The sequence below is a fragment of the Triturus cristatus genome, chromosome 4_1, assembly GCF_964204655.1.
Source record: "Triturus cristatus chromosome 4_1, aTriCri1.1, whole genome shotgun sequence".
Taxonomy (NCBI): domain Eukaryota; kingdom Metazoa; phylum Chordata; class Amphibia; order Caudata; family Salamandridae; genus Triturus; species Triturus cristatus.
The window spans coordinates 596697265-596716175 of NC_140585.1; the positions used below are offsets into that span (position 1 = coordinate 596697265).

General features: G+C 48.7%; 1 protein-coding gene across 4 annotated transcripts in view; it reads left to right on the forward strand.

The window, feature by feature from the left end:
• The window catches only part of BEND7 (BEN domain containing 7), a 398804-nt gene that overhangs the window by 79837 nt on the left and 300056 nt on the right, over positions 1-18911 (forward strand). The window lies entirely within an intron of this gene.

The following is an 18911-nucleotide window of genomic DNA, read 5'->3' on the forward strand; positions in this document are numbered from 1 at the left end:
GGTCAACACTGTTTGTTGGGTGAGAGAGTCAGCCATTGATAAGAAGGAATGGGAAGCTGGTTGTGAGGACGATGAGGCTAGAAGTATCATTATGAAGTTCATTGTAAATGGTTGGCCTTCTTTGGATATGGTTCCAAATTGTGTGAGAGGTATCTGGAATGTACGTGAAGAACTGAATATTTTACAAGGAGAGCTTTTGCGGGGGGACAGACTGATACCTCCCATTAGTATGAGGGAGAAAATTGTCAATCTGGCTCATGAGGGTCCTTTAGGCCGTAGTTTGACCAAAGCGAGAGTTAGAGAGGCTTATTGGTGGCCTGAGGAGGATCGTAAAGTGGAAGAGGTGGTCAAGGATTGTGTCATGTGTGCAGGTAATGACAAGTCAAGGAAAGTTAGGACTGCTCCCCTTTCTCCTGTTGCGATACCTGAACGTCCTTGGTCAAAGCTTGCTGTTGAAATTGTAGGTCCTTTTGACAGTTTGTCCCCTTCAGAAAGATTTGTTGTGGTACTAGTTGATTACACATCCAAGTGGGTGTCTGCTTCTTGTATGCGTTCAGTTGTAACCAAGAATATTATTGAATTTCTGAGGGATGCTTTTACTTGTGAAGGCATACCGGATGTTATTGCTTCGGATAATGGGGTACAGTTTACCTCTCCAGAAATGGCAGATTTCTTGAAAGAACTTTCCATCACTCATCATAAAACTGCTCTTTATGCTCCACAGGCAAATGGGTTAGTTGAGAGTATGAATAGACTAATAAAAGCTTCTGCCCAAAGTGCCTTGGAGAGAAGAGTTCCACTTAAACCCATCCTTAGAGAGAAATTGTGGGCGCATAGGAACACACCCAATAGTGTGACTGGTTGTTCTCCATTTGAAAAGCTTAAGGGGAGAACAGCTGGTTCTAAGTTGAATCCTCTTTGGTTGAGTGTGAAGGATAGAGGGTGTGTTGTGAGAAATTGGAGACTCAAGAGAATTACAAGCGTAGGTTTGATATGAGAAATGGGGTATGTCAACCTATTTGGAAAATTGGTGATGTGGTTTTTGTAAAGAAAGCAGTTTGGTCTCCCAAGGGTGAAACAAAATACTTTGGTCCGAGGCGCATTATTAAAGTCATGAGAAATGTTGTAATGCTTGATGGGGGTGATGTGTGGAGTATGTCTCGGTTGTCGAGATGTGCTCATTCTGGGGATGGTTTCAGAGATGCTCTAGTTCAGCCCAAATTGCCGGTATGCAATGAGAATGGTACTCAATCTGTTCCATTTTCTCGTGGTTCCAGAATTAGGAAACCACCTGTGTATCTTCGTGATTACTGTGTAAAGCACAGATAGTATTAGAGAGTTTTATGTTTAGCTCTGCAAGCTAATTGGAACTGTCATGTTCTCGAACTATGTGTTTTCTTATATTTGCTCCAGCTGTTGTATTTTATCTTTCTTTTTGTTCTCATGCTTTCTGTTGTGTTTTTTATATTGTTTATAAAGGGAAGATGTGTTGTAACTTGCCCTTTAAGTTGCAGTTCTGACCTGGAATGTAATGACATGGGTTGGAATGGTACAAGGGACTGAAGGGACAGTTGAAGCTGAAGTCTGCTGTCATCGCTTGTACTTGGTGGGTGTGATGATTAAACACATATAAAGAAACTACAGATTATGTGTACTTCATCATTATAATAATTTGTACATCATAAATTCGTAAATCGCACGGACAGTTCATTGGTCAGTTCTTTTGCAGGCTTATCTCCTTTCTTGTCACTTCTGGGTCATAAAGTTGTTCTGTTGGTTTCCACACTCTTTGCGTGTGGGGTGTAGCTTCTCTCTGGAGTTAGGCCCCAACTCGTTACCTTGTTAGTGTCATTTGTACCCTGCCAACCGGCGGGGTCTGGGCTGCGTGTGCCGTCTCCGTTTGCTACCCCCTTTTTGTCAGGCCTACTCACCCTGCCGTGAGGCATCCCAAAGTGAGTGGCTGCCCTGTTGGTGTGTCTCCATAACCAAACATTGTACCCGTACTTATCTGCCTCGCCGTCAGGGAGGCTAACGAAAGAGTGACCCACCACCTAGACCAGGCAGGTTCAGCTCGCCTCTTGCACCGGAGGCCGTGCCCCCTCCCATTCAGAAACACCCATGTCTTTTGCCAAGAGTTTCTACAATAGTTTGGGTCTCACGTAGGTCCTGTATGCCCGGGACCGCCATCTGCCGACTGCTTGTATCCCTGCCTCGGTCATCCCATGTTGAGCTGTTGATGTTGCTGCGCCAATCCTAAATGAGTGGGAGCCAAATGCTGCTGCGGGAGCCCTGCTCTGGCGAATCCCCCCCTGCTCCACAATGATAAGGAGCTGTACAGGGTGAGTGGCGGCTTATAACCCCTCTCCGTTTTCCCGCCTCAGTCGGCGGTGTCCCCCCTATTGGGGGGGTTCATACCTCGCCCAACCTCCCACCCAGCCCCCCTCTCCCATTGGACGGGGGTGTATGGCACCTCTCTGGTGCCCTTGGGTGTGAAGGGCTACCCCCATTCTGCTTCTGGGCGCTTTGGGGCACCAAAAACCGGATCCTTCCTGTGACTCGGCGTTGGTTATGGCGCTGGCCCTTGAAGCCCACTTTGGGGGCATCTTCTGCAAATACATTTGGAGTAAATACTTTAATCTTAAATTCTCTGCTCGTAATGCTAGAAGCAAAGTTGAATGTCCCAAAGGCAGGTGCCACACATGACCAAAGTCCACGTACCCGCTATTCCTCATTTAGCTTTGGCCTTTCTTTTCGGGTCTGGCTTTCACAACGGGTTCCATTTCGTTTATGTGTAATTGCTCAAAGTAAATTCTCAATTCATTGAGGTCTAAGTGCAGGACACATAAGGTAATATTTTGTAGGGCACTCTGACAACTGCTGTAGGATCCAAATGAACGATTTATTAGCAGCTGTGGTGCTAGGGTAAAGGCAATCCAACTGGGTACCCAACTCTGTTCTTACTGCAGGTTGCCGGTGTTCTCCCTGCTGTAGGAGCAAGTGGTAAACCTAGCCTTTGTTAACTGCTTTAGCTTGTTAATACTGCAAATGTGTTTAGCCGAAAGAGAGCTGTTGCACAATCTTGCTTGATGCCAAGACACCTCAGTTTGCTGCAGGTCTTAAGTCTGAACCCAGGCAAAGCAGCTGATAGAACGTATTAAAATTAACACAACACTTAGATGCCACATAACATGTAAACAGAAAACCTTGCTTGAGTACAGCACAATTTGCTAAATTTAGAGAAGTATGGTTAGTTCACTGTTCTAGAAGCACATTCCGGTCTGAATGCGGGGGATCTGCCAGGGCGAGGTCTGCGGAGGTGCCTCCTGGGTACGTGGAAGGAGACTCTCTCGTTGAGGTATTCGGGTTCGATGTTGAGGGATTTGTAGGCGTGGGTGAGGAGTTTGAAAGTAATCGTCTTGTCGATGAGGAGCCAGTGGAGGTCACATAGGTGTTGGGTCATGTGTTCGTGACGTAGAGTCCTGAGTACGAGTCTGGCTGCGGAGTTCTGGATTGTTTGGAGTTTGTGTAGGAGAGTTCGTTGATTCTGGCGTAGAGGGCGTTTCCGTAGTCCAGTCTGCTGGTTATGAGTGTGTGGGTGAAGTTCTTTCTGCTTTCGGGGGGGGGGGTCCATTTGAAGGTCTTGCGAAGGCGGTTGAAACTGGTGGAAGCGACGGCGTTGATCTGGCGGGTCATGGAGAGGGAGGAGTCGAGGATGATGCTGAGGTTTCGTGCGTGGTCTGTAGGGGTGGGTGGACTTCCAGGGGTGGGGGGGCCACCAGGTGTTGTCCCAGGTGGAGGTGGAAGGTCCGAGGATGAGGTCCTCGGAGTTGAGCTTCAGACAGCTGTCCTTCATCCAGGCTGCGACATCTTTCATTCCTTCCTGGAAGCAGAGCTTGGTGTTCTCGGGATTCTTTGTGAGTGAGAGGATGAGCTGGGTGTTGTCAGTGTAGGATACTATGCTGAGCCCATGCTGTCTGACGATGGCGGCAAGGGGGGCCATGTAGATGTTGAAGAGCGTGGGACTGAGCGATGATCCTTGGGGTACTCCGCAGTTGATCTCTGTGGGTTCGGAGAGGAAGGGGGGGGGAGGGAGTCTGACCCTCTGGGTTCTGCCGGAGAGGAAGGATCGGATCCAGTTGAGGGCGGCTCCTTGAATTCCTCCGTCAAGAAGTCTGGCTGCGAGCTTGCGTTGTGAGACGGTGTCGAAGGCTGCGTAGAGGTCTAGAAGGATGAGGGCTGCGGTGTGAACCCGGTCGAGTAGCATGCGGATGTAATCAGTGGCGGCGAGCAGGGCGGTCTCGGTGCTGTGGTTGCTGCGGAATCCAGACTGGGAGATGTCTAGGATGGAGTTCTCTTCGATGAATGCGGTCAGCTGGGAGTTTACGAGTCTCTCGGTGACTTTGGCCACGAAGGGGAGGAGAGAGATGGGCCGGTAGTTTTTCAGGTCCGTTGGGTCGGCCGAGAGTTTCTTGAGGAGGGTTTTAACCTCCGCCCGCTTCCAGTCGTCTGGGAAGGTGCCGGATCTGAAGGAGGTGTTGATGGTCCATCCTAGTATGGGTGCGATGACGGCGGCGGCCCTGTGGAAGATGTGCGATGGGCAAGGGTCTGTCGGGGCTCCTGAGTGGGTTTTCTTCATGGTCGCGGTGATGTGTTCGATTGTAGCGGGGTTCCAGGGCATGATGGTTGGCTTGTTGGCGGAGGTGGGGAGGGGGTGGTGTCCGGGGTCCGTTCGCTGCCGCAGGCACATAAAGCCTACTTGCCTAGTATAAACTGGCCTGGTGGCTCCTTTGGTGATCTCTATATACGGGACAGCAAGTACATGGGATCGCTCCCTCCTCACCCAAAGACTGGGTGTTTGAAACTCTGTGTACCATCTGCAGTCTGAATAACTTGAATCTAGATTGCTCTTTCTGAATACAAGCATATTATTTGAATATTTTTTAAAGAACTAAAATAAGGTGAAGGCCTTAGTGACAACATACTATATTTCTTGGAAACTGAGGACACTTACGCACATCATGACATGCAGGTCAGTTGCCCCCCACCTTCGCGCTAAATCGCCATTGAACTGCAATTGGCAACAATAAAGCAGGGAGGGCTATTCCATGATCGCACCAGTATAAATATACACATTCATTTACTAAATTGGAGCACTCAACTGATTACCGCTCCACCCCAAGTAATCGTAATAAAATCATATTTTTTAAATAAACAATTAGACCAGTAGCCCATCATATCACAATCTTCTATCATTCCTGTTAATATGTAACCTTACAAAACTCTCTCTTTTCAGTAATATCTTTTGTTCAATCCCTTATCACAAAGGGTAACAATTATAACAGTCAGGTGGTCCAGTTGCAAATTTTTGATTTATTAGTAATCATAATGGACATGATTTAGTCAGCTCAGCTGATGCGTTTCGTCCATTCCGACTTCATCAGGGCTGAAAAATAAAAAAACAACATGCCATATAATACCTGTGTATATACATAATGTACATCTTGATTCCCATACAATGACGTGCATAAAAAAAACAGAAGTGACTCCAACAACCTACAATGAACATTGCATGAAGACAATTCCTGAAAAGTACATACATACATATGTTGACAATTTATAAACATATCCATGAATTAGTATTCGTTACTCATATTCCATAATGTTTTATGAAAGTCACACTTATAAAAAATAGTGTAGCAGTCAAGTTAACCCAAGAGACACCGATACTCAGCTACTTATGATCGTAAGGACCTAATAAACTCACTTTGAATTATGGCGAAACAATCCAAATTTTCAGATGCCATGGTTGAAGTATACCGGTGTAGCTCTGTGTTTATCATATGATGGTCTGCCAAATATCCAATCATCTATTTACACCGAGTCGTAATCCAGGCCGTATTTGCATTTTACACACAGGGAAGCAACCACCTCTGAGGAGGAAGCACCAGTGCTGGGGCTAATCAGAGGAGTCACATAACAACTTGTTTATGCTTGACCTCAGGGAAAACAGCCTTTGCCACACATCCATTACCATGCAATACCTTTACCGCACATTGCCTTTATATGGGGGTGGGGGGGGAGGGTGTGTGTGTGTGTGTGTGTGTGTGTGTGTGTGTATATATTCACTGAAAAAAAACAAAAAGGTTACGAGGACGTTCTAGTTGGGCTCAGATTTCACTCATACAAAACAAGTGAAATTCAGCAGGTATAGAGATGTGAACGCAGACCAAGGGCGTGTCCTTCTACAAGTGGCCTAGAATCACATTTTCCTCCTCCTTCTAGTTTTTTTTTCTTCCTCATTGTCCTTCTGCTACCCCTCCTTATTGCCCTTATTATTCTCCTCCTGGTGTTTCATTCTTTTTTTGATTCGGTCCTCCTCCTATTCCTTCTGCTCCTAGTGCTCCTTCTCCTGGTCCAACTTTTCTTGGCCTTTCTCCGGGTACCCTGCCTCGTCTTGGCCCTCTTCCTGGTACGGACTTGTTCTGGTCCTCCTTGTCCCAGTCATCATGGCTATCCTGATAGTCCTGCTCTTTACTCGGCACGGTCCTAATTCTTGAAGTCCTGATTCTCTTCCTCCTTGTAGGAGAGTAGGATCTGCTTCTAATCGTTACCCCCACTTTTTGCTGATGTTTCACTGTTTTTCGACTTTAGTCTGGATGGGGCCCTGCTAAGCAGGACCCCAGCCTAGCTGCTTCCTCTCTAAATTGATTACCAGCACTTTAGATACACTCCAGATTGGATTCTGGGGTACCCTTATAAGTCCCTAGTATATGGTATACTATGTACCCAGGGCATAGGTACCCCAGAGGCCTACCAGGGGCTGCAGCATGCATTATGCCACCCCTGGGAAGCCTTCCAAAATGACACCACAGGACTGCTACTGCAGCCTGGGTAAGGTGGTGCATGCACCCCTTACTGAGATATAGGTTCACTATATCTCCCAATATCACTGCACATATAAACCTATCAGTCACCCCTATGGCAGGCGTTACTAATCCTGAAGGCAGGGTGCAGGGTTTTATGTGAGAGGGTGCCCATGCATGAGCAGAGCCCCTCTGCAGCCTTTGGAACCTTTTTTCCAGGGTTGTTTGTGATGCAGCCAAACCATATACTCTTAAGTGCATTATAACCAAACAATAAATGCTAACTTTGGGATGGCTGCATGGAAACATGTCATGTTTGGTGTCAAACACCTTGGAATCATACCCCCTCACCAGTAACTGGTGTGGGAGTATGATCCCACCATTCTAGAGGGAGAGACATGACCGCACCGGTATACCCGGTACCAGCTAACAGAGCCCTGGCATCACAAAATGGATGCTGCCAGCCACAGACACAAGTCTGCCCTCCTGCTGCTGGATGAAACTCCGCAGGGGAGGCCTGGACAATAGGTTTCCTGTCACAGGGAGGTGTCGCCACCTCCCAGACAGACTTTGGTGTATTGGGGCTGGGTGGGTGCACTCCAAGAGTGCTTTGAAGTCTGCATTGGGGGCACATTTGGTGTCCCTGTCCATAGTCCAGCTCAAACCGGTTGCAGGGGCTACCAGCCCCTGCTCTGGCCCGAAACTGGAAAAAGGAAATGGGTGTAGCCACCCCTCTTTCCTGACCTTCCCATAGGTGGGTCCCTAGAGTTTGTCCAACCCCTTCCTTGGGTATAAGAAAGGAACACCTGGCTACAGGACTTTAGATTACACCTGGACGAAACTCTGATACTGAATCCTGGAACTTCGACAATCTACATTGAACTAGATGACTGAAGAATCTTCCTTGAAGTAAAGGAGTTACTCCCCTCCAAGGCAGGCACCAAAGACGCATCTGATCGGTTTGCATCTCCAAAGCTCCCGCCGGACTCCGAAGAATTTTGCAACACAGGAGGTGGGTTTCCGTGGTCTTAGAGGTCGATCAGTGCCCACAGCAAGTCTGAGGCCCGTATCCCTCGTGGCGACCCTGCATCCCGAACCCCTGGACACCACGTCACTTTGCAGAAGCATCAGCTCTCCAACAACTCCTGCAGCTGAGCTTTGGGTTACTTGTAGCTCTGACCCCGAGCAGCATTTGCACCGAAGATTGCCCGCCTGCACTCCACGAGTGTTCCGTGAGCTGGCCCTTTGTGTTTTCTCTCGAGGTCCATTCGCGATCCCTGGTCCGTCGACTGGTGGGTCCCTGTGAAGGCAACTTTACCTTTAATTGGGCTTACCTGGTTGCTCCAGACGTGCCCTGACTCTCCATCGCTTGGGGAGTCCCCAGGACCTTGCTGGTCCGCACCGAAGCATCTTTTCTCTTCCTGCATGGGTTGCTGTTGCCAAGGCTTGTTGAGTCCAATCTGGGCACCAACACCGCAGCACTCGACATCCTTCGTGGGACAGCTCGAATCCAGCTTCTGGTCGTCATCGACGCCTCCTGGTCTTCGTGGCTGCAGAGTCAATCTTCACTTCTTCGCACCTGAAACACTCGACATCGGTGGGCATTCGTCTATCATGTTCCTGGTCACTGGCAAGTGGCCTAGACTGTGTCTCCTCCGCTTTCAGGTTCTTCTGATCTTCGATCAAGGCTTGGATCACACCGGACACTTTCTTCTTCCCGGCAGCAGCACTTTGCAGCAGATCGCCATTGAAATCAACGACGATTCCCACACCATTTGACACCTATGCACCTGCCTTCCCTGGGTGATGTAACTCGAGTACTACGGTGCTCCCGTGGGTGCTGGCCCTAGAACCCCCTAAGTCTAAAGGGGTTTGCTCAAGGTCCTCTCCCGAGTGTCCTTAGCGTCTAAAATTCCAACCGCGACTTTCCCATAGAATAGTACAGGCTCGCGGCTGTGTTCTCACACTGCACACATCCCCCATGGGTCTCCTGTGTCACTACCTTGGGTGGTTCCTTGGGGTCCCAGCGATTCTACGTGCTCTATGCACTGTGTCTAGTCAAGTCATAGTTCTTATACCACTTTTTTAATATATGGTTTGGTCCGCCTCTAGGGCGCATTGTATATTGTGCTATTTACTGTCGTTTTAGAACTGTATTATTGTGTATCTTGGACTCTAATCTCATAAAGAGATTAGTAGTGAGTGTTTAGAAATAAATAGATATATTTTATATATACCTTGTGTGGTTCTCCTTTCATTTAGTGATTCAAGAGGTTATAATCTGGTAAACCTAGCTGCTTTACACTCCTTCAAGACTTAGCCTGAAGGCTGCTCTCCATAGCTACCACTAAGATAGCTTTCAATAAAGGTTGTCTTTAAACCTATCATCAATAAGGGTTGTTTGGACTGGTGCAAGTTGCGCACTATAACTAGTGGACAGCATATGCCAGGCCAACTTCTCACACTCCTGATTCTGTTCCTTGAGGTCCTGGTCAATGGCTATGGCCCACCTTCTTCTGGTCCTTCTCCTTGTCAACCACCTGGTCTGCATCCTCTTCCTAGTCCTCTTCCTAGTGATTCTGATGTGATCTTCCAGGTCCTGTTCCTGCTGGTCCTGGTCTCTTTCTTCTGTTCCTTTTCATCCTGGCTTTGGTCCATTTCTCCCTACCCCCCTCCCATGGCCTTCATGGCCTGATCTTCGTGAGTGTGGTCCTTCTGGTGCTGATCCGTTGGTCTTCATTCTCCTGATTCTTGTCCTTTTGGACTTCCTTGTTTTGAACCTCCCGCTGCTGGTCCTGCTGGCCCAGATCTTCTTTACCTTCATGGTCCTGATCCTCATTGCCTTGCTTGCCTTCCTGCCTCTGGTTTGCTAGTCCTCCTGGTGGTCCTTTTCCTGCTGTTTATTGGGGTTCTCTTTTGGAGGTAGGGGCAGGCCAAGTGCAAAGAGGATAACAAAAGAGAACCCGTTAGCAACCTGTCAGAACATGCTCCTTTTGGTTTTTGTTTTCATGCTGAACAATAGAAGTGCACATCTACTGAAAATACTGGGGCTAAGACACCTGCAAAGATCTTTTTATGTCTTGCAATTTTCTATAATAGTGGTAAGTTAACTCTGCTTGTTAATGCACTTGCTGGAGGGATGTATACCGTGTCTGGTCACAGGTTTGAAGCATCATAAAATGGTACATAGGGTTTCTTCGCAGATTTGGGTAATATGCAGGTCACAGAATTGTGCTTTATGTAAGATAGCTCAGTGGGTTTATGAGGCTAATTAGGTAGTATTAAACACTTACATTAAAAAAGAAACTGTTGTATAGTGTGCTGTATTTGTGTACACTTACGCATATATTCACACAAAATCAACAACCTCTCCTATGCCAATGACACACATCTCAATCTCTCCCTCTCGGATAAGACCCCCCAACACAAGAAACAAGGTCACCGCCTGCATAACCAAAGTCGCTAACTCGAAAAAAGCAAACTGTCTCAAGCTCAACACCGATAAGACAGAAGTAGTGATCTTCAGCAAGGGTACATCACCATGGGACTCCAACTGGAGGCTGGCCGAACTCAGACCCACATCCAGCACCCATGCCAGGAACCTCGGAACAATCATCAATAGCAATGTGGTCATGACCGCACAAGTCAATGCTGTCACTGCATCCTGCTTCTACACCCTGAAGATACTGAGGAAGGTATTCAAATGGCTCCCAAGCAACACAAAAAAGTCTCTCATGCCCTAGTCGCCAACAAGTTGGACTATGGCACACCCTGAACAGTCGCATCTTCTTCCACCAACCACCAGGAAATCTCCGCTCCTTAAGACTCCAACTCACATACATCCCACACAGAACCAGATCAGGAGTATTGGCGCTCACTTACATCGTCTCTTCTTGAATTCTGCAAGAAGCTGAAGACCTGGTTGTTCAATTAACCAACCTACCATAGACAGGGCTAGGCACAAAACTGCTTAGCGCGAGGGTACCTCGCAGTGATAGTGCCCTTTACAAAGGCACATACAATAACATAGATGTACCTGACGTTATCATAGAGCAAGCACATGCCTACATAACCTTCTGAGCTTAAGACAGTCATAAAAAAATATTTGAGATGTCAGTTTACCTTTTGGCAATCTGTTAAGTGGCATGCTGAATGCATTTTAGTTTCCCTTAATGTGCCAGGTGGGTTCAGCATGAGCTTGAACTGCTTCTAGTCAGTAAGCTCCATGCACATAAAGAATTGATAATCCAGTCACATACTTTAGCGTTGTTGCTGATCTGGGGTCTACCAGAGGGCTGATTTTGCTTCTATATAAAGCTCTGAAAGAAGATTGCACGGTTGGGGTCTCACGATAAAAGATAGATTGGCGGCGGATTTGCCTTCTCCCTTCACCGATGGCGAGTGGAAGAGGGCATTTGCACAAGTCCGCATGGTAGCCAGTAATGCAAGGTTCAAGCTCACTTAATTTTATTATCTGCACTGCACTTATTTAACGCCTCAGAGAATAGCACACTTCAATCTTGGATGCTCCTCAGCATGTCCCATTTATAACACAGACCCAGCCACATGTATACACATGATCTGGACTTCTGCCCGGTTGCAGCCTTATTGGCGACAAGTGATTCAGGTACTTCTGATGGTCAAGGGCGTGCGAATTGAAGAAATAGTTAAACAGTGCTTATTAGGAGTACTTCTGACACTGAAGAAAGGAGCCCATATGCAGTACAAATTCTCTCTCTGGAGTCTTCTCTTGGCTGAACAGTGTATCGCAATACACTGGACGCATGCTTTTCCAACAGGATCAGTAGATGATGGGTGGATGCGACAGAGCGGGGAGTGGCTGATGAGTGCCGTCTCTGAGCTGTCACGCAGACGAGAATGCAGAGTGTGATCTGGAAGAGTGGGATATATGTTGGAGAGATTGCAGACACCAGAGAGCCACGGCGAGGGTGAGGGGAATTCATCCTAGACTTTTAGCCATACCACCTCCACACAAAATTAGGAGACCGAAGAGAATTAATTACTGCACATATAGAAAAAATACCCATCGGGGAATGGGGTAGTTGACCCCTTGCTTCCTCTGTAACTTCTATAGGTTATTGATAGTCCTACACTAGATGCTCCACCTCTGCTCCCTGGGGGATTGGGTTCTGCCACCGCTTGCTGCCACGGTTCTTTTTTGTTTTGTTTTTTCATTTTACTACTAGTTAAAATAAGTATTGCTGCACACAATTCTCCTGGGCGGGGTAAGGCCTATGCATCGTATGACTACTACACACTCAGCAATGAAACCAATGAAGGAAACCTATGGACACCAAAAGCAGTTGCTTCAATGTAATTTGCTCATAATTAGCCTACCGCCAATGCTTTATAAATTGTACGACTGACGCATAATGTAACGTCTGTGCAGTATTGTAATAAAAATAAGTTATAAAACAAAAAATGAATTGCTAATACTTTAAGGACTGCATTTTTATTTGCATCCTTGTGCGGGTTTCAGGGATGCACACTGTTGAACATACACTGGTGATGGAAGCAGTGTCATGATATTAGTACACTAGGATACACAAATACGACTCAATATTAGCTGTCGGGTTCAGAAATCGTCTGGATCCCATTCTGCTTTAGCATTGGCTGCCCCAGAAACATGGCTGTAGGCAGAATATTTTTGCAGCAGCCTTATAGAAACCACACAGAGCAGATGTTCTACTTGAAGCTTAGTTTTAAGTACAGCCCACCTAAAATAGCAAGGAAGAGCCGATATTTGTGTTCATGCTAATAACTTCAAAATCGCTAAAGAGAGAGCTAGTGTGCATTTCTCACTGGACACAATATGCCTTCATCAGAGAAGGAGAGAAGATGTGCTCCAGGATAAACCTAGACTCTCGATAGGACACAGTTAAAATAGCTGAAAGACTGGGAGATAGAGCAGGGAAAATGTTGGCATGGCTGGAGAGGTGGGAGCAAGGGGAACTCTGGGTCCCCGACTGACTGTTGAAGGGACGGGACAGATCTCAGATCCGCAGGATATCGCGAAAACGTTCCCGGATTATCTAGAAAAGGTTTATACCTCTTCGACTCTGTATACAGGCGAGGAATCCCGACAGCTGCTGGCTGACCTACGCCTGCCCACTCTGTCGGAGGAGGATAGTGACTTCATGGATGAAGATCTAAATGCTGATGAAATCTGCAAAGCAATATACAGTATCAAATCGGGGAAGGCACTGGGGCCTAACGGGGTCCCTATTGAATTTCTCAAGTCTGTGGCCCAAAGGGTTGCACCCCACCTGAAAAATATATATAACGAAAGCCTTGAGAAGGGGGTCTGGCCTCGATTGTTGTCATTAGAAAACCGGGAAAGCCCGTTGATAGTTGTGGATCCTATCGACCAATTTCATTAATTAACGTCAATGTAAAGGTCTTGGCGAAACTCTTGGCTTCCCACCTGGTGTCAGTAATTCCTTCGTTGGTCCATGCGGACCAATCCGGGTTCATGCCGGGTAGAAACACGGCTCTAAACATTCGCCACATCCACAATGTCCTTGGGCGCTAGAACTTTATTGCGGAAGATGCTGAAGTGCTTTCTTTGGATGCCTTTATGGCGTTCAACTCCATAGAATGGCCTTATCTTTTTGAGGTTCTGGGGTGTTTAGGGTTTGGCCCGAGGTTTATAGGGTGGGTCAGACTTCTCTATACAGACTTGATGGGGCAGATAAAAGTCAACCACCGAACGTCTAGAGTGTTCGAGTTGAGTAGGGGCACCAGGCAAGGCTGCCCCTTTTCCCCCCTGATCTTCTCCCTAATCCTTGAACCACTGGCAACATGGGTGAGAGGGGACGTCTCAATTAGAGGGCTGAAGTGGGCGGAAGGACACGAAGATAGAATTTCGCTATATGTGGATGATATTCTAGTATATCTAGCGTTCCCATATGCTTCAATTCACAGTTTGTTAAACGTTTTCATAAATTTTGGCAAATATTCAGGATATGCCATAAATTGGACCAAATTGGTGCTTTTTGTTCTTCGGGGCACTGTCCCCAGGCTCCCGCGGGGATGTGAGATTGAGATATCTCCAGATGGATTTCGATATCTAGGAGTCTATATTACACCTGATCCCCCAACTCTTTTATGATAAAAATCTGGCCGCCCCCCCTGGAAAGACTGCGCAGTGATGTTAAACACTGGAGGTCTCTACCGCTATCTCTGCTGGGCAGAGCTGCTCTGTTTAAAATTCTGGCCCTCCCGCGATTCTTGTATATCCTTCAAAACTGTCCCTACAGGGTACCTGACTCGTACTTTAAACGCATTGTAAGAGAGGTTTGGTCATTTAGTGAAGAAGGGCAAGATCCTTACATTTAAGGAACTACAACAGAAATATAAATTAGCCCAGGGAGAAATGTTCCGAAATTTGCAAGTCCGCCATGCACTCATGGCAGCACTGCCAGATATGAGCCCCCTATCAATCAATCAATCAATCAATCAATCATTTGTAGAGCGAACTACATACCCGGGAGGGTCTGAAGGCGTTGGGGGGGCCGCTACTGATCGAACAGCCAGGTCTTGAGTAGCCTCCTGAAGATCAGCAGGTCTTGGGTCTTTCGTAGGCTCAGTGGGAGGGTGTTCCAGGTCTTGGCGGCAAGGTGGGAGAAGGACCTCCCGCCGGTGGTTGTTCTTCGGATGCGCGGGACGGTGACGAGTACGAGGTCGGCGGAGCGGAGCTGGCGGTTGGGGATGTAGAAGGAAAGTCGTTTGTTGAGGGAGGCTGGGCCGGTCTTGTGGAGTTCCTTGTGTGCGTGGATGAGGAGCTTGAAGGATATCCTCTTGTTGACGGGCAGCCAGTGCAGGTTTCTCAGGTGGGGGGGGGGGGGGGGGGTGATGTGGAGTGGTACGTCGAGGATCAGTCGTGCCGCGGCGTTTTGGATGCGTTGCAGTCATTTGATGAGCTTGGCGGGGCTCCCGCGTAGAGGGCTTTTCCATAGTCGAGTCTGCTGCTGACGAGGGCCTGGGTGACTGTTCTTCTTGTATCTGTCGGGATCCACCTGTAGATCTTGCGGAGCATGCAGAGGGTGTTGAAGCAGGAGGAGGAGATGGCGTTGACTTGCTTGGTCATGGAGAGTGTTGAGTTGAGGATGATTCCCAGGTTGCGTGCGTGGTCGGTGGGTGTCGGGGCTGACCCCAGTGCCATCGGCCGCCAGGAGTCGTCCCAGGCTGAAGGGTTGGAGCCGAGGATGAGGACCTCCGTTTTGTCCGTGTTCAGCTTCAGTCGGCTGGTCTTCATCCAGTCGGCGACGGCCTTCATTCGTTCGTGGAGGTTGGCTTTGGCGGTGATGGGGTCCTTGGTGAGGTAGAGGATCAGTTGAGTGTCGTCGGCGTAGGAGATTATGTTGAGGTCGGGCGACGTGTGCGAGCGGGGCCATGTAGATGTTGAACAGTGTCGGGCTGAGGGAGGAACCCTGGGGGTACGCCGCAGATGATCTTGGAGGCTTCGTATCGGAATGCGGGGAGGCGGATGCTCTGGGTTCTGCTGGAGAGGAAGGAGGTGGTTCATTCCAGGGCTTTGTCTCGGATCTCTACGGCGTGGAGGCATGTGCGTAGTGCGGTGGCAGACGGTGTCGAAGGCGGCGAAGAGGTCCAGGAGGATGAGGGCTGCGGTCTCACCGTTGTCCAGCAGTGTCCTGATGTCGGTGGCAGCGATGAGGGCGGTCTCGGTGCTGTGGTTGCTGCGGAACCCTGACTGAAAAGGGTCCAGGATTCTGTTTTCTTCAAGGTATCGGGTTAGCTGTCTGTTGACTATCTTCTCGATGACCTTGGCCGGGAATGGGAGCAGCGAGATGGGCCGGAAGTTCTTCAGGTCTCTAGGGTCTGTCTTGGGTTTTTTGAGTAGGGCGTTGATCTTGGCGTGTTTCCAGCTCTCTGGTGTGTGTTTTTTTTTCTTTTTCTGGGCAGGCAGAGCTATATTCAGACCTTCTTCCATAGGCAACCAGTACATTGCTTTCAATGAGAGAGGTTTACAACAGGGTAAGTAATTGTGAACAGTACAGTGGCTGTTCAGTTTTGGTGGAAAAATCAGTGTCCAAATCTAGGTTATGGCAATTTTATTTCAGTCATTAGCATACAGAATGAATCACCAGAGAAGTCCAGAAGCAAAGGTAAGTGTGTCAAAGCATAAAGCAAAAACTCCGCCAACTGGACTACAAATACACCATGCTCTGTCCTGCCAGATTGAGAGTGGTCACGGAGGGCGGGACGGTGTTTTTCCAAACCCCACAAGAGGCTTGGTACTGGCTGGAGCGCAGGTGCGGAGAAGCCCCTCCTCAAGAGCCGGGAAGGCAGCGGACATGTGGTGGTAGACCACGCAGCAAGCGGACCAACAGAGACCTGCCCATGCCCACGTGAGAAGAGGTGGAAAACGAGCGACAGAACGTGGTGAAAAAGGTGGCGCTCAAAAGTGGCAAAGGAGAAGAACTGCTATGCAGGAAGCGGGGATGCGTTCCCAGAGTCGGACACTGACAATGCATCAAGTGTGTCTAAGGCACCGAGCATTGAACTCCCACAGGTAACGCCGCAGACAACGGACGATATCTTCTGAGCGTGAGCTGAGAAAGTCGAGAGTCAAAAACAGACTGAGGGCTGCGTAGAAATGACAGATCAGGAGGAGGAAAATGGAGATGGCTGAGGGGGTGGGCTAACCCTGTCTGGCTAGAACTAGATGGTGGATCTAGGCCTAGGTGAGCAACGGGCCATACCCCACCAGATTAGTTGAGCAGCGAGGGAGCTGCTGTTAGTCGAGTTCCTATAGTGGATGGGAGGCACACAACTACTTATCCTGGGGAGTGGGAGTTGGGGAGGTTGTTTTCAGTTACATAGTTCAGGGGACCTAGAGTTGCACCGCTTCCTAGATTTGAGACGACTGAGTATCTCCAACACGCAAAACAGGGGAGGAGGGATGGAGCAATCCGCTTAGAAACAAGAATGATGGCTGGGGTACAAACATATAAATATATGTCATGGAATATCCGAGGAATGCAGTCTATGGCCAAAAGATATGAAGTACTATCTTACCTCAGAAGAAGTTGGGTACAAATAGCTCTCCTCCAGGAAACGCACCTAACACACAAAGAGGGGAGGGCACTGCAGACAGGATGGAGAGGACAGGCATACTACACCACATACTCAGCATACGCCCGGGGAACCATTATTTGGATACAGGCAGGGATCCCATTCCAGGTGTGAGATTCTGTTGTGGACCCATAGGGCCGATATGTTGTAGTAAAGGGGCGCCTGGAAGGCAGCGACTTAAATATTATAAGTATATATGGCCCCAACACTGATCAATCTGCCTTCTTTGAGCCCTTATCCCACCAATTTGCCCCATACATGACTGGCCCTACACTAATAGAAGGGGACTTCAATAGTGTGGCTGACGTAAGCCTAGACCGATCCCATCTCCCGCTGCATGACTGAGTATCAGCGCGAGCCGCACAAGCGTTTGCCACCTCGCAGTATCACTGGGGATTATTGGACTCCTGGAGAAGGCTCCATCCCCACGACCGAGACTACTTCTAATTCTCCCCCATGCACAACTTGCACATACACCTTCTTGTGCACTGCAGATGTGGAGAGCTCGATGAACAATCTCAGATCACATCCCGGTCATGATAACACTTAAATGGACACATCCCAGGCCTGCAATCCCTACATGGAGGCTAAGGTAAGGGATTCAGGCGAAAATCACACAGTACTTTGAGGACAACGCAGGGACAGCTTCTTCTCCAATGGCAGAATGAGATGTGTTCAAGGTGGCTCTTACAGGCCATTGCATAGCGGAGGGTACTGGGATTAGGCGTACAATCCTCTCAGAGGTAGCGGGGGCGGAGCAGCGCTTTAAAGAGTTAGAGAAAGAGCGCCCAGAGAAACCAGAGTTAGTTGGAGGTGCAGGATGCTAGGGAGGAAGTAGCGCGACAGACCGTACGCCTCAGAAGTTTTGACTACAAAAAGTACATAGACCGAACGCATGCGGAAAGGGATAAGTCTGAGACCCTCCTGGTGTGGCTAACTAACCACACTAATAGAAACTCCCCTATAGTGGAACTGGACGATTACCTAGGTAATAGATGCTTAGCCCAAGACACAATCAATGACATCTTAGCGCAATACTATGCTGAACTATACCGCAGCCCTGCTGGCGGTGATGGGACAGCAGCCAGGGAATACTTGGCTGGGACACAACTGCCTAGCTTAGAGTCGGACGAGACTGAAGAGGTGGGAGAGGAAATTACAGTGCAGGAAATACGGGCGGCCATAAAACACATGGCGCGCAATAAGACCCCCGGCACTGATGGATTGCTGGCGGAGTTCTACGCGGCATAGACGGAAGAACTGACGCCTAGGCTGGTCTCCCTGTATTGTGTGGCTCGCGGAGCGGAAATCCTGCGGAAGAGCTCCAGGGAAGCCCTCTTCGTACCGATCCTAAAGCCTGGAAAGCTGGCGCATGACCGTACAGCATACAGGCCTCTTTCCATGTTGAACATGGATTACAAACAAAGTAATATCCTAGCGACCCGCCTGCTGCCCCACATGACAAAATTGGTCCAACCGGACCATGCCGGGTTCACCCCGGGGCGAAATACAGTGATTAACATACGACGTCTCTTGGCCATCATGGAGTCGCAGGACTATGATAGAGGCAACAGTGTTCACAGTGGACATCGAGAAGGCATTTGACAGCCTTGAGTGGTCGTTCCTTTATGCAGTACTGGATGCGATGGGACTGGGAGGTGGCTTCTCTGCGTGGGTGTTTTATTGTTCACTAATCCCACGGCATGGGTGCGCACAGGCAGGGTGGTATCCCGTAGACAGGAATTGGGGCAAGGAATGCAACAGGGGTGCCCCCTCTCTCCACTGTTTGCTTTGGCCATGGAGCCCCTGGCCTGCCGGGCGAGGCAGGGACAAACCTACGGAGGTCTGCTGGTGAGAGGAACGCAGCATCACATGTCCCTATATGCTATTGAGCTCCTGATACTCCTTCGGGATTTGGAGAGGGATCTG